At 40.5% G+C, this 11,200-nt stretch overlaps 1 pseudogene; it reads left to right on the plus strand.

Annotated features, from left to right (window-relative positions):
- The first annotated feature begins 851 nt into the window (after window positions 1-851).
- LOC112404526 (60S ribosomal protein L35a pseudogene) lies at window positions 852-1,180 on the plus strand (annotated as a pseudogene).
- The last annotated feature ends 10,020 nt before the right edge of the window (window positions 1,181-11,200 follow it).

Below are 11,200 nucleotides of genomic sequence, written 5' to 3' on the forward strand. Positions count from 1 at the left end.
CTTTCGCTTTTTCCTCCCTATCCATGTCTCTTTTTGTTCTTAAGCAGCTAATATGTTCAGGCTCTGCTGACACTTGCTGCCATAAATTGAACGATGTAGAACAGAACTCACACTGAAGTGTTGGTAATCTAGTGGACTAATCAACCCAGAATTCATATTTTAAAAGCATGGAGTGGGAAATGATATAATTTAGTGGAATTAGTGACTGATGGTCTTGTCTCTGATTCTTAGATGAGGAAATAAGAGAGACAGAGAGAGAGAAAAAAATGCATTTGGGAATAGCTTTTATTATCATGTGGAAATTACATGCTGTATAGATCTCCAGAAGTTACTTATACTACATAATTGAAACTCTATACTCTTTGACTAGGTACTATATAGCATAGTGCCTATAGATCTCAGTACTGTATTGGATACTTAAAATTTGCTGAGAAGATAGATCTTATGTTTCTTACCACACATATACACGATATTATAATAAAAGGGATGGAAAGAGACTTTGGGACGTGATGGATGTCTTTTCGGCGTTCACAGTGGTGATGGTTTCATGGGTTTATATCTATCACCAAACTCATCGAGTTGTATACATTAAATATGTACAGCTTTTTACATGTCATTTATACCTCAACAAAGTGGTTTTAAAAAAAATCACACCACTGCTCTCTGCATAATGCACTGCAAAAGCACAAACAATAAGAAAACTCTTGAACAAACTTAATCAAGCCAGTGAAGTAGCATCTTTCCAAAATGGAAATTGTTTGTGCCAGCAAACAAGCAGGAAGGCCTTAAAGACACCACATTAACAATTGTTATTGAAGGCTCCTGGGACCAGAACTTCTAAAATGACAAATATGTCTGGAAGGCTGTGGTCCAAGGGCATTTCTGCTGGCTATATGTGGGGTATGGAACCAGAGGGAGCACACAGCTCTCCTGAAAATTGAAGGTGTATATACTTGAGATGAAACTGAATTCTATCTTGGCAAGAGATTTCCTTATGTGTACAAAGCAAAGGACAACACAGTAACTCCTGGTGGAAAATCTCACAAAACCGGAGTAATTTGGGGAAAGAACTCACGCTCATGGAAACAGTGGCATGGTTCATGCCAAAGTCTGAAGCAACCTTCCTTCTAAGGCCATTGGACACAGAATCCATGTGATGCTGTACCCTTCAAGGATTTAAACTTATTGAAAAGTAAATAAAAAAGAGTGTGGATTTGTTCAAAAAAAAAAAAAAAAAAAGCAATTGTTATCCAGTATTGACATCAATCTGAGGTTGCTCATCCCAGGGAAACCTTGACTTGAGTTGTGTTGTTCACTGTTGCACTGCAAGACCCAGCACAGTGCACTCAAGATATATTCACCAGATGAATGAATTCAAGAATGACTATAGCCCATGGAAGGTGAGAATTGCAACAGGGTCCCACAGAAATCCACAAGACTAACCATTCAGATGAAGAGTGAAAATGCAGGGGAACATTTTACTCAGTCACATAGTAACTGTGTGACTTTGGGCAGGAGAATCAGTCTCTCTGAAACTGTGTGCTCAACTCTACAATACGAATGGCACTTATGTCAAAGGAGGCTTTGAATATTAACTGAGAGAAAGTGAGAGATGACACATGACCAGACTCGGGACTCAATTGTTATTTCCCTTTCCTCTCATTTTCTTTTATTTTTCTTGAAACATTTCCTTCTCTTTCTCCCAATTCACGGGTCATGAAACATTTTCATTGTTATTGAAAATATCAAACTTCTGCTCTGTGGCCTGCAGGACCACTCACTCTTCATGTGACCTTGGAAAAGTTAGTTTCTCTAGGCTGTTTCTTCATCTTTCAGACGGGAGAGATGATTCCTCCTGTATTAGAGGGTTGTTTTGGGGATGAAACAAGTAAATATAAGTGCTTAGAAGAGTTTCAGGCAAACCTCAGCTGTTATTGTTAAGGTCAAATATACTTGTAAAGAAGGGGAATAATTTTGGTAAAGGTAATTTTGGGAAGTGCCGGATTGCTGATAAACAACGACTAAGAAGCACCATATTTTATATAAATGCTTTGCTATTTCTCAGGTCTAGGAGAAACCCAAAAAAGATCTTTCCAAGCATTCACCATCACAGACTCTTCTTGTAAAAAAACCGTATCTGTCTACTTATCTAAATTTAACTGACACCTTCAATTTCTAACCAACAACAAGAATCCTTATTTTGATGTAATTTGCAGTGTTAATTATTATCCGTATGAGCATGGAAACATTATTTTACCTCTCTGAACCTTTTCATAAAATTGAGCTATGGATGTGTAACATCACAGATTGCTAGTGTTATGGAAGTGGCATAGTCCATAGAAACCACTTACCAACTTCTTTTATTTTTTTTAACATCTTTATTGGAGTATAATTGCTTTACAATGGTGTGTTAGTTTCTGCTGTATAACAAAGTGAATCAGCTATACATACACATATATCCCCATATCTCCTCCCTCTTGTGTCCCCGTCCCACCCTCCCTATCCCACCCCTCTAGGTGGTCACAAAGCACCGAGCTGATCTCCCTGTGCTATGTGGCTGCTTCCCACTAGCTATCTATTTTACATTTGGCAGTGTATATATGTCCATGCCACTCTCTCACTTCGTCCCAGCTTACCCTTCCCCCTCCCTGCATCCTCAAGTCCATTCTCTACATCTGCATCTTTATTCCTGCCCTGCCCCTAGGTTCTTTAGAACCATTTTTTAAATTTTTTTATTCCATATATGTGTTAGCATACAGTGTTTGTCTTTCTCTTTCTGACTTATTTCACTCTGTATGACAGTCTCTAGGTCCATCCACCTCACTACAAATAACTCAATTTCGTTTCTTCTTATGACTGAGTAATATTCCATTGTATATATGAGCCACATCTTCCTTATCCATTCATCTGTTGATGGACACTTAGGTTGCTTCCATGTCCTGGCTATTGTAAATAGAGCTGCAATGAACATTGTGGTACATGACTCTTTTTGAATTATAGTTTTCTCAGGGTATATGCCCAGTAGTTAGATCATTGGGTCATATGGTAGTTCTATTTTTAGTTTTTTAAACAACCTCCATACTGTTCTCCATAGTGGCTGTATCAAGTTACATTCCCACCAACAGTGCAAGAGGGTTCCCTTTTCTCCACACGCTCTCCAGCATTTATTGTTTGTAGATATTTTGATGATGGCCATTCTGAATGGTGTGAGGTGATACCTCACTGTAGTTTTGATTTGCATTTCTCTAATGATTAGTGATGCTGAGCATCCTTTCATGTGTTGGTTGGCAATCTGTATATCTTCTTTGGAGAAATGTCTATTTAGGTCTTCTGCCCAGTTTTGGATTTGTTGCTTGTTTTTTTGATATTGAGCTGCATGAGTTGCTTGTATGTTTTGGAGATTAATCCTTTGTCAATTGCTTCATTTGCAAATATTTTCTCCCATTCTGAGGATTGTCTTTTCATCTTGTTTATGGTTTCCTTTGCTGTGCAAAAGCTTTGAAGTTTCATTAGGTCCCATTTGTTTATTTTTGTTTTTATTTCCATTTCTCTAGGAGGTGGGTCAAAAAGGATCTTGCTGTGATTTATGTCATAGAGTGTTCTGCCTGTGCTTTCCTCTAAGAGTTTTATAGTGCCTGACCTTACATTTAGGTCTTTAATCCATTTTGAGTTTATTTTTGTATGGTGTTAGGGAGTGTTCTAATTTCATTCTTGTACATGTAGCTGTCCAGTTTTCTGAGCACCACTTATTGAAGAGGCTGTCTTTTCTCCATTGTATATTCCTGCCTCCTTTGTCATAGATTAGTTGACCGTAGCTGCGTGGGTTTATGTCAGGGACTTCTATCCTGTTCCATTGATCTATATTTCTGTTTTTGTGCCAGTACCATACTGTCTTGATTACTATAACTTTGCAGTATAGTCTGAAGTCCAAGAGCCTGATTCCTGTAGCTCCATTTTTCTTTCTGAAGATTGCTTTGGCTATTCAGTGTCTTTCGTGTTTCCATTCAAATTGTAAATTTTTTTTGTTCTAGTTCTGTGAAAATTGTCATTGGTAGTTTGATAGGGATTGCATTGAATCTGTAGATTGATTGGGGTAGTATAGTCATTTTCACAATGTTGATTCTTCCAATCCAAGAACATGGTATATCTCTCCATCTGTGAAACCACCTATCAACTTCTCGTATTATGAATGTTGACTTCCTTACTGTGCCATCCTGATATGGACTCTCAGTTCTGAGAAGTCAGTTGTAAAACTGTCCCACCACATTAGTGAGATAGTGAGGTGTCATAGGAGCCCCTCACTTAAAAGCACATTTATTAGGGCCTGTTGCCAACCTCTTTCTTTTTTATTTCCCTTTGAGAATTATCGTTGCTACATTTGTCAGGGTCCAACCAGGAAAAGAGGAACCATTCTAAATATGTACAACAGAAGGAATTTATTCAGGGGATTGGTAATTTGGTAACTAGAAGTTGAGAAACCAGCAGGAGACTGTGCAGAAACTTGGCAACAGCAGATAATGGGCAGACCAGAGGCAGAGGTGACCTGATATGAGGCCAGGGACGTCTGGAGCTGGTTGAGACAATGAGGGAAAAATACCCCAGCTGTTTTCTTCCCACTCTCTCATCTCCTGCCATTGACTGAACGAGGTCAAGAACCAGCGGAGATAGGACAGGAAGCCCATGGATGGAAATCTGGAATACAGAGAGAACAGGGAAGAGCATGAATGGAGCTGCTGAGGGAAAAATGGTGCAGGGGAGGGAGGATTGCCTGCTTACAACATTCAAATCCAGCTCACAATGCTGTCCATCACAAAAGACACAACTGGAAACAAAAAATTCAGCAGACAGAGATGCACAGGATAGATTTAATGTTGGGTAAAATAATGTTATTACATATGACAGCAAAAGAATATTGGGATTTTGTTTCTGATCTCTCAGCTCAAATGTGTATTTTCCAAAACTTGTACATTAAGAGTAATATTAAAGAACTACAAAAACATTCTTTTCTGACTCCTAAAATAACATCAACAAAACAGCCTTTATTTAATAAGGGCAGTTAGCTTGAAGATAAAAGTATATAAAAATGAGTTCTAGTGGTTTATGTGTTTCTCTAGTATTTTCCAGAGTACTTTCAAGTAGTTTCAGTTATTCCATAAAAAGCATAGGTAAGTCTAGATTTGTGCAAAATCAACTCTTTCCAAAAGATAGTTCCCTTCTGGCTTGTAAATTCTTGTAATCCGTTGTCCCTTTGCAGCTAACCATGCCTTTATCAATTCAGTATTTACTGTCTTTAGCTTTGTGTGATGTACAAATACGAAGATAGTTTCTCCCTTATAGAGCTTATGTTTTATTTGGGAAGGAACGTAGGCAAAGAGAACATAAATTACAGCATAAAATATAGCAAGAGAGAAAGTATGTGTTACAGGATTAGGGCTGCATTCTGCAATCTGGAACTTGAGTTGGGTTTTGTTTCTTGCTTTTGTTTTAACCTTTTTGAGCTGACAGTACTGGCATGCAGCTGTCTTCAGTGGAGGTGATAATTCTTCATACAACATTTATCATTCAAGAGTTTGGTTTGATACATTCAGCACTGGATTAAAATCACTCAACAGATTTTCCACTGCCTTTCTAAAATTCCAAATTAAAGACTTCTTTCCAGCAATCATCACCCAACCCCCAGAGCACCTGCCCAGTAGCTCTCCACACTGGTGCCAGAGTAACTGACCCCAGTGGTAACAGCATCCTTGCAGAACCTACCTTGACAAGTGCTGGGTTTTCCCTCAGGATGGAAGAAGGCAGGGTCTCAAAGTCAAGGGCTGTTAAAACGCTGGTATCTACAAGCTCTTCATCTGCCAACTTCTTGCTCCCCTGTTTTTCATTCCTAAAGAGTTACACCAAGTATGGACTGTACACTTTCATTTGCATTCAGTCCCCAGCTTCTTTCCATGAGATTCTTACCTCACAGTTGCACCAAGGAGGTGAGAATACCTGAGAACTAGAGCTGGTGTCCTAATCTCATTTTCCTCTTCCATCTTCCCTAGCACTGAGCATGATGGCACATGAGGATGAAGGAATAAGTGAATGAGAGAATGAATAAAAGAGGACAATAAAACAACTGGAAAGAACTTTTGTTTTGGAATAATGGAAATCTGGGTTCCAACCCACCAGCTTCTCATTGTGTGATTTAGGACAAGTCACACAACCTCTCTGAGCCTTTCTAGATGATTTGTTGTGATAATTAGTGATAAAGAATATAAAGCATCTCCTGGAGACAATGACTCCACTATGACTTTCTAAAAGGTGGAAGGTTTTATTCCATAAAAATGGGAATGTTATGTGTTTATTTTGTATGGGAGAAAAGAAAACCAAGAAAATTTGGAGTTTTCCAAGTGTATTATGAAATAATAACTGTCTCTTGATACATGATCAACTGAAAATATGCAAGCGTGGTCACAGGAATTTCCTGGCAATTTATTTCCTAGGCCTGGATGGAACACAAAGCTATGAAGCAGGATTGTTACCACTCCTCTTGGCATGAAATGGGAACATTTCTCTTAGAGTCAGAATGGGAAAGCTCTGTTCTGAGAAACTGGGTCATTAGCACCAGGTGGACCTGACAAATCTAAGTCACTGCTTTTTGGAACTCCTTAGACTGCAATCCTGGAAAGAAATACATTTTTCCTGAATGTGTCTCCAAATTGGCTGGGTCAGCCCTACTGCACTCTCATGAACATAACTCGGGTTCCTTCCAAAGATTTCTGATGCACCTCAGGTGTTAGAGCAGTCTTGTTAGACATTACAAAGTTGATAAAATCTAAGCAAAATCTGAGTTTCTCATTCACCAGTTGAGCATGAGGGTGGGGTGAAGTGGGGCATTCTCTAGACCAGGAGAAGGGAAGGTGTTCATTCTTTCTAGAATTTTCCTTGTTCCATCTCCTTCCCCACTGGTTCCCACCTTTGGGGTCTGGAATAAGAGGAGAAAGAACTGGAGAAAATAATTATTTTGATTCAGCTGGGTTTTTTTTTTTTTTTTAATGTTCTCTTGGCTCCAAAATGGACTCTTCCTCTCTGGGAGCTTGTGTGGTTCTGTGGAGACATCGCCGGGGAATCGCAGCCCTGTATAGGTATCTGACTCTGGCAATGTCTCCTCCACAGCACCTGCCTGCTGAGAGTACCATGACCCAGGACCTAGGGTGGGGTCCTTTTACTGTCCGCTACCTTCCCGGGGCATAGACAAAGGTGGATCCTGCTGTAGCCCTCCCCCTTGGTCCCTCCATCATGGCTGTGCCAGCCAGCTTCCCATCTTCAGACTCATACAGGTGAGGGTCAGGCACTGCTCTTTGCCCCCAAACATGGGGAGTGGACACAAGTGGACACAAGTTGGGCTCTTCACTTGTTTCCTCACTCTACATTTGAATAGGGTGGCTTCTGAGAATCTGTGGCTCAGCCAGCATCCAGCCAGCTTGAGATATCTTACCCTCTTTTTGTAAGCACCATTCCCATTTCTCTCTTGGCTGGAGGGACTGCACTGGCAGATGAGGAAAAGAATGCTGCTTCTCTACAACTTCAGAAGAATTCCTTTCTCTTAGGCTTGGTGTTCTCTTAGATGGCTATTGAGGATGGAGGTCATGAGAATAGGCTGGCCATCTCTCTGGACCATTCTTTTGAGGAAGTGCCCATGCCTGTCTTTAGAATATGAGGTAGCATCACTCACTATTTTCAGCTACAAAACTTTGACCACAATTCAGGACAGCAAGAAAACTCCCATTCTAAATTCAATTACAAGTGTACAATTTTTCCATCATGGATGCTAGACAGCACAGAAGTTCTGCAGCTCTGTGTTGGGACCTGGAAACATCTACTGCTGAAGGTAGAACGTTATTCTCTTTGCCTTGTTTCTCCTGAAACCCAGTTTCTTCATTTGATTGTTTTAATCTGTTGTATCATGATCTTATGTTGAAACAAGGTAGAATTTAAATAAATACATACATAAGACCACTAAATGTCAGTTGCTGACTTTAGAAAGTATAAATAAAGAATGCAGATATTACCATCTCCACTTCATAGGTAGAGAACTAGAGATAAAATTAGTTCAGGTGAGTTGCCCAAGGTCACTGAGCTAGTGACTGGCCTTCTGAAACACAGACACTTCCTGGCTGTAGAGTATGTTCCCTGAACACCGTATTACAAATCCAATGTAAAGGAATAATAAATGTGACACATCCTTGATACTGTACCTGACTTCACTTGGGCAGGCATTACTGTGGAATTTATCATTAAGGCTTATTTGAGTAGCTTAGATAGCCTTAAAAGTGTGGATTTAGCTTTCCTGTTGGAAACTTTTTCAAAGATGTACCTGAATCAATGAACAGTCTCTCTGGAAACCCATGGCCCCTTTTGTCCCTCCTAAGAGAAGAGAGGAGCTTTGGGCAGAGCTTATCAAATGAAATGCTCCGAGTCTCAGAACACACGTGAACTCACTCCTGGGAACACTGTCGGGATGCCGTGAGGGCTCTGAGATGAAAAGATAACTTTCAGCAATATTCTCTTCACGCAAAACCTGCCTACTTTTACATATATTTGGCAGAAGTTGAAAACCGGGGTAAAATAGAATGTGCTTGGTATCTCCTAATTATTTCAGCAAGAAGGTAAGAATAGGTCTTACCTGATTCTCTAAAAAAGAACAAAGTTCTACCTGATAAAAAAAAAAAAGAGAGAGAGAGAGAGAGAGTTAAAAATCAGCACCAGCCATCAACAATGTGACCTCAGTTGCATAAAATAAATGTAAAAAATAAATATAGGTGAGTTTTCAGACTGTCTGGGAAGGTGGGAAGAATGGTTTTGTGGGAGTCAGGAAACTCAGGTTTTAATACAGCTTCTCCCACTAACAGATGATACTTTTAACTAAATTGCTTTGAGACTGAAATTCTCATCTGTAAAGTGGGGGAGAAGAAGCCAGTCAAAGGTGCTTAACTTTCTTTAAAATGCTTTTACTTGAAAAAATTCCAGAAAAGTTGCAGCAGTAGTAAGTACTATGAGCTATAGAGCCCCATTCATCTAGATTCGCTGACTGTGTCTGCTTGTTTCTCTTTTATGTAATAACAAAGAAGATGATTATTATAATGATACATAATTATTAACATTTGACAAACCCTTTGAGAGTCAGTTGGAGACATTGAGCCCTTTTAGGCCTAAGTAAATACTTCTGTTGACAACCTCTTCCAAAACCAAAATGTAGTTATCGAAGTCAGAAAATTTACACTGACACCACGGTGCTGTATAATTTGCAATCCATATTTAAATGTCCCAACAATGTAGACTGCAACAATGTTTTTTTTGGTTTAACTCATCATGCCTCCTTGATCTCCTTTGGTCTGGGACATTTCCTCCTACTCCTTTGTCTTTTGTGACCCTGACCTTTTGGACTTGTAGAGCTGTTTGTGGTTAGTGTGATGTTTCCTCACATTCAGATCTAAGTTGTGCATTCTGGGCCAGGAGACCTTGATTGTGCAGTTGTGTCTCTCTTGGTGCCTCTCTCTGGAGGCTGAGACCAACGTGTCTTGTTGGTGGTGACATCCACTTCGATGACTTGGTTGAAGAGTGTCCCCGGGTTCTTCCACTGCAACGACCACTTTGTCTTTTGTGTGTGTAACATGTAATCTCTGGGAGATACTTCAAGGCTGAGCATACATCCTCTTTCCTCACCAAACTGTCACCAATGACTTCAGCTCCCTTTGAAACTCTTGCCTGAAGCAATCAGCACCATGATGGCTGCAAAATGCTGATTTTCTATCCCTCCTTCTACATTTACATGTTGACTTTTGGCTATAGGTAGAGGTTCATCCTGCTCCACTTAGCTGTTTACTGTCTGTTTATTTTGTGTCACTTTGGACTTGCAGTTGAAACACTTCTGACACAGATTCTGAAATAATGACATCCATGTTCCATCTCCCTAGAAAATAATGCACATAAAAATCCCACCAAAGTACATATATTTTCCAGATGTTGATGGATCCTTGAAGTCTGTTCATGGCCCAAGCCTAAGGTACTTATGGAACTTTGTATAATAACACTTCTGGCTCTAAAATACTTCTGCACCTGTTGATATTATTTGAGAAGAAGCAGATGGTAGGTCTAGTAAAATGAGTGTGGCAGGTGCTTCATATCTCCTCAATTAGCAAATAGCTTCTTGGAAACTAGGTTACTTTGGTTTCTTTTAGAAAAATCACTCTACTAGTGCTTTCAAGCACACTCTTAAAAACCATATAGTTTCCCTTTAACACTCAGAAAGTGAGATAAACCCGCCCCTGGCTCCTCTTCCTTCAATCTTTGGGTCCTTGGTGCTTGGAGGGTGGTGTCGGCTCTGTTGATTCCGTGAGGTTCGTCGTGTAGTTCAGTGTAACTTCAAGTCACATCTCACCTCAGCCTGTTTACTGGAGAGAAAGGCAGGAAGGAATCCCCCATGAGTGGCCCCCAGAAACCATCAGAACTTTATCCTAAAGGAAGGGAAATGTTGTCAATGCCAGAACTGATTGGTTTGTGTTTCAGGCTCTGAGACAGATAGACCACAGTTCCAGACCCAGATCTGCCACACAGGCCTGAACCTGCTATTAATCAATCTTAAATCTCACACGCACAGTAGAGACCGTAATTGGATCACTGCCCTGGGCGGTGGCACGTAGCGAGCTCTTGATGGATAACATCCCTGGAACCTCAGTTGCACCATACCTGTAGACTCTTGTATTGGCTGTAACTGTACATACTGTCTCAGCCACTCAGCCAGACCTTGGTCATTCAGGAAGGTGGGCTTGGGTTTTGTTCCTGGTCTGTACCCTCTGTCACTGCCCAGGTCATCCTGGGCTCCCATTGAATAAGTCAAGGTCAGGGCCTTAGCCCTTGGAATTCAGTGCCTCTCAGCTTTGCAAAGTGATAAATAGTGACCTGAAGAAAGAATCTAAATCCATGCTAAACAGGCTGGGGGCACACGTTAGAGTCCTCTACCCTGCTTTTCTTGTCCAATCCAGAGGAGCAGAGCTGGCTGTTCTGGACCAAGGGTCAGGTAGAGAAGTCTCGGGGCCATGGAAGGGGGGAAGATGGGCATGGAGGGGGTGCTGGCAGTGACCCGGAGCCTCATCCAACCTGCTATGAGCTCACTTCATTCATTCTTTTACTTATTCCTTCCTTCCTTTCTTCCATCAAT

This window comes from Neophocaena asiaeorientalis, unplaced genomic scaffold (genome assembly GCF_003031525.2).
Source record: "Neophocaena asiaeorientalis asiaeorientalis breed wild unplaced genomic scaffold, Neophocaena_asiaeorientalis_V1.1 scaffold52, whole genome shotgun sequence".
Taxonomy (NCBI): domain Eukaryota; kingdom Metazoa; phylum Chordata; class Mammalia; order Artiodactyla; family Phocoenidae; genus Neophocaena; species Neophocaena asiaeorientalis.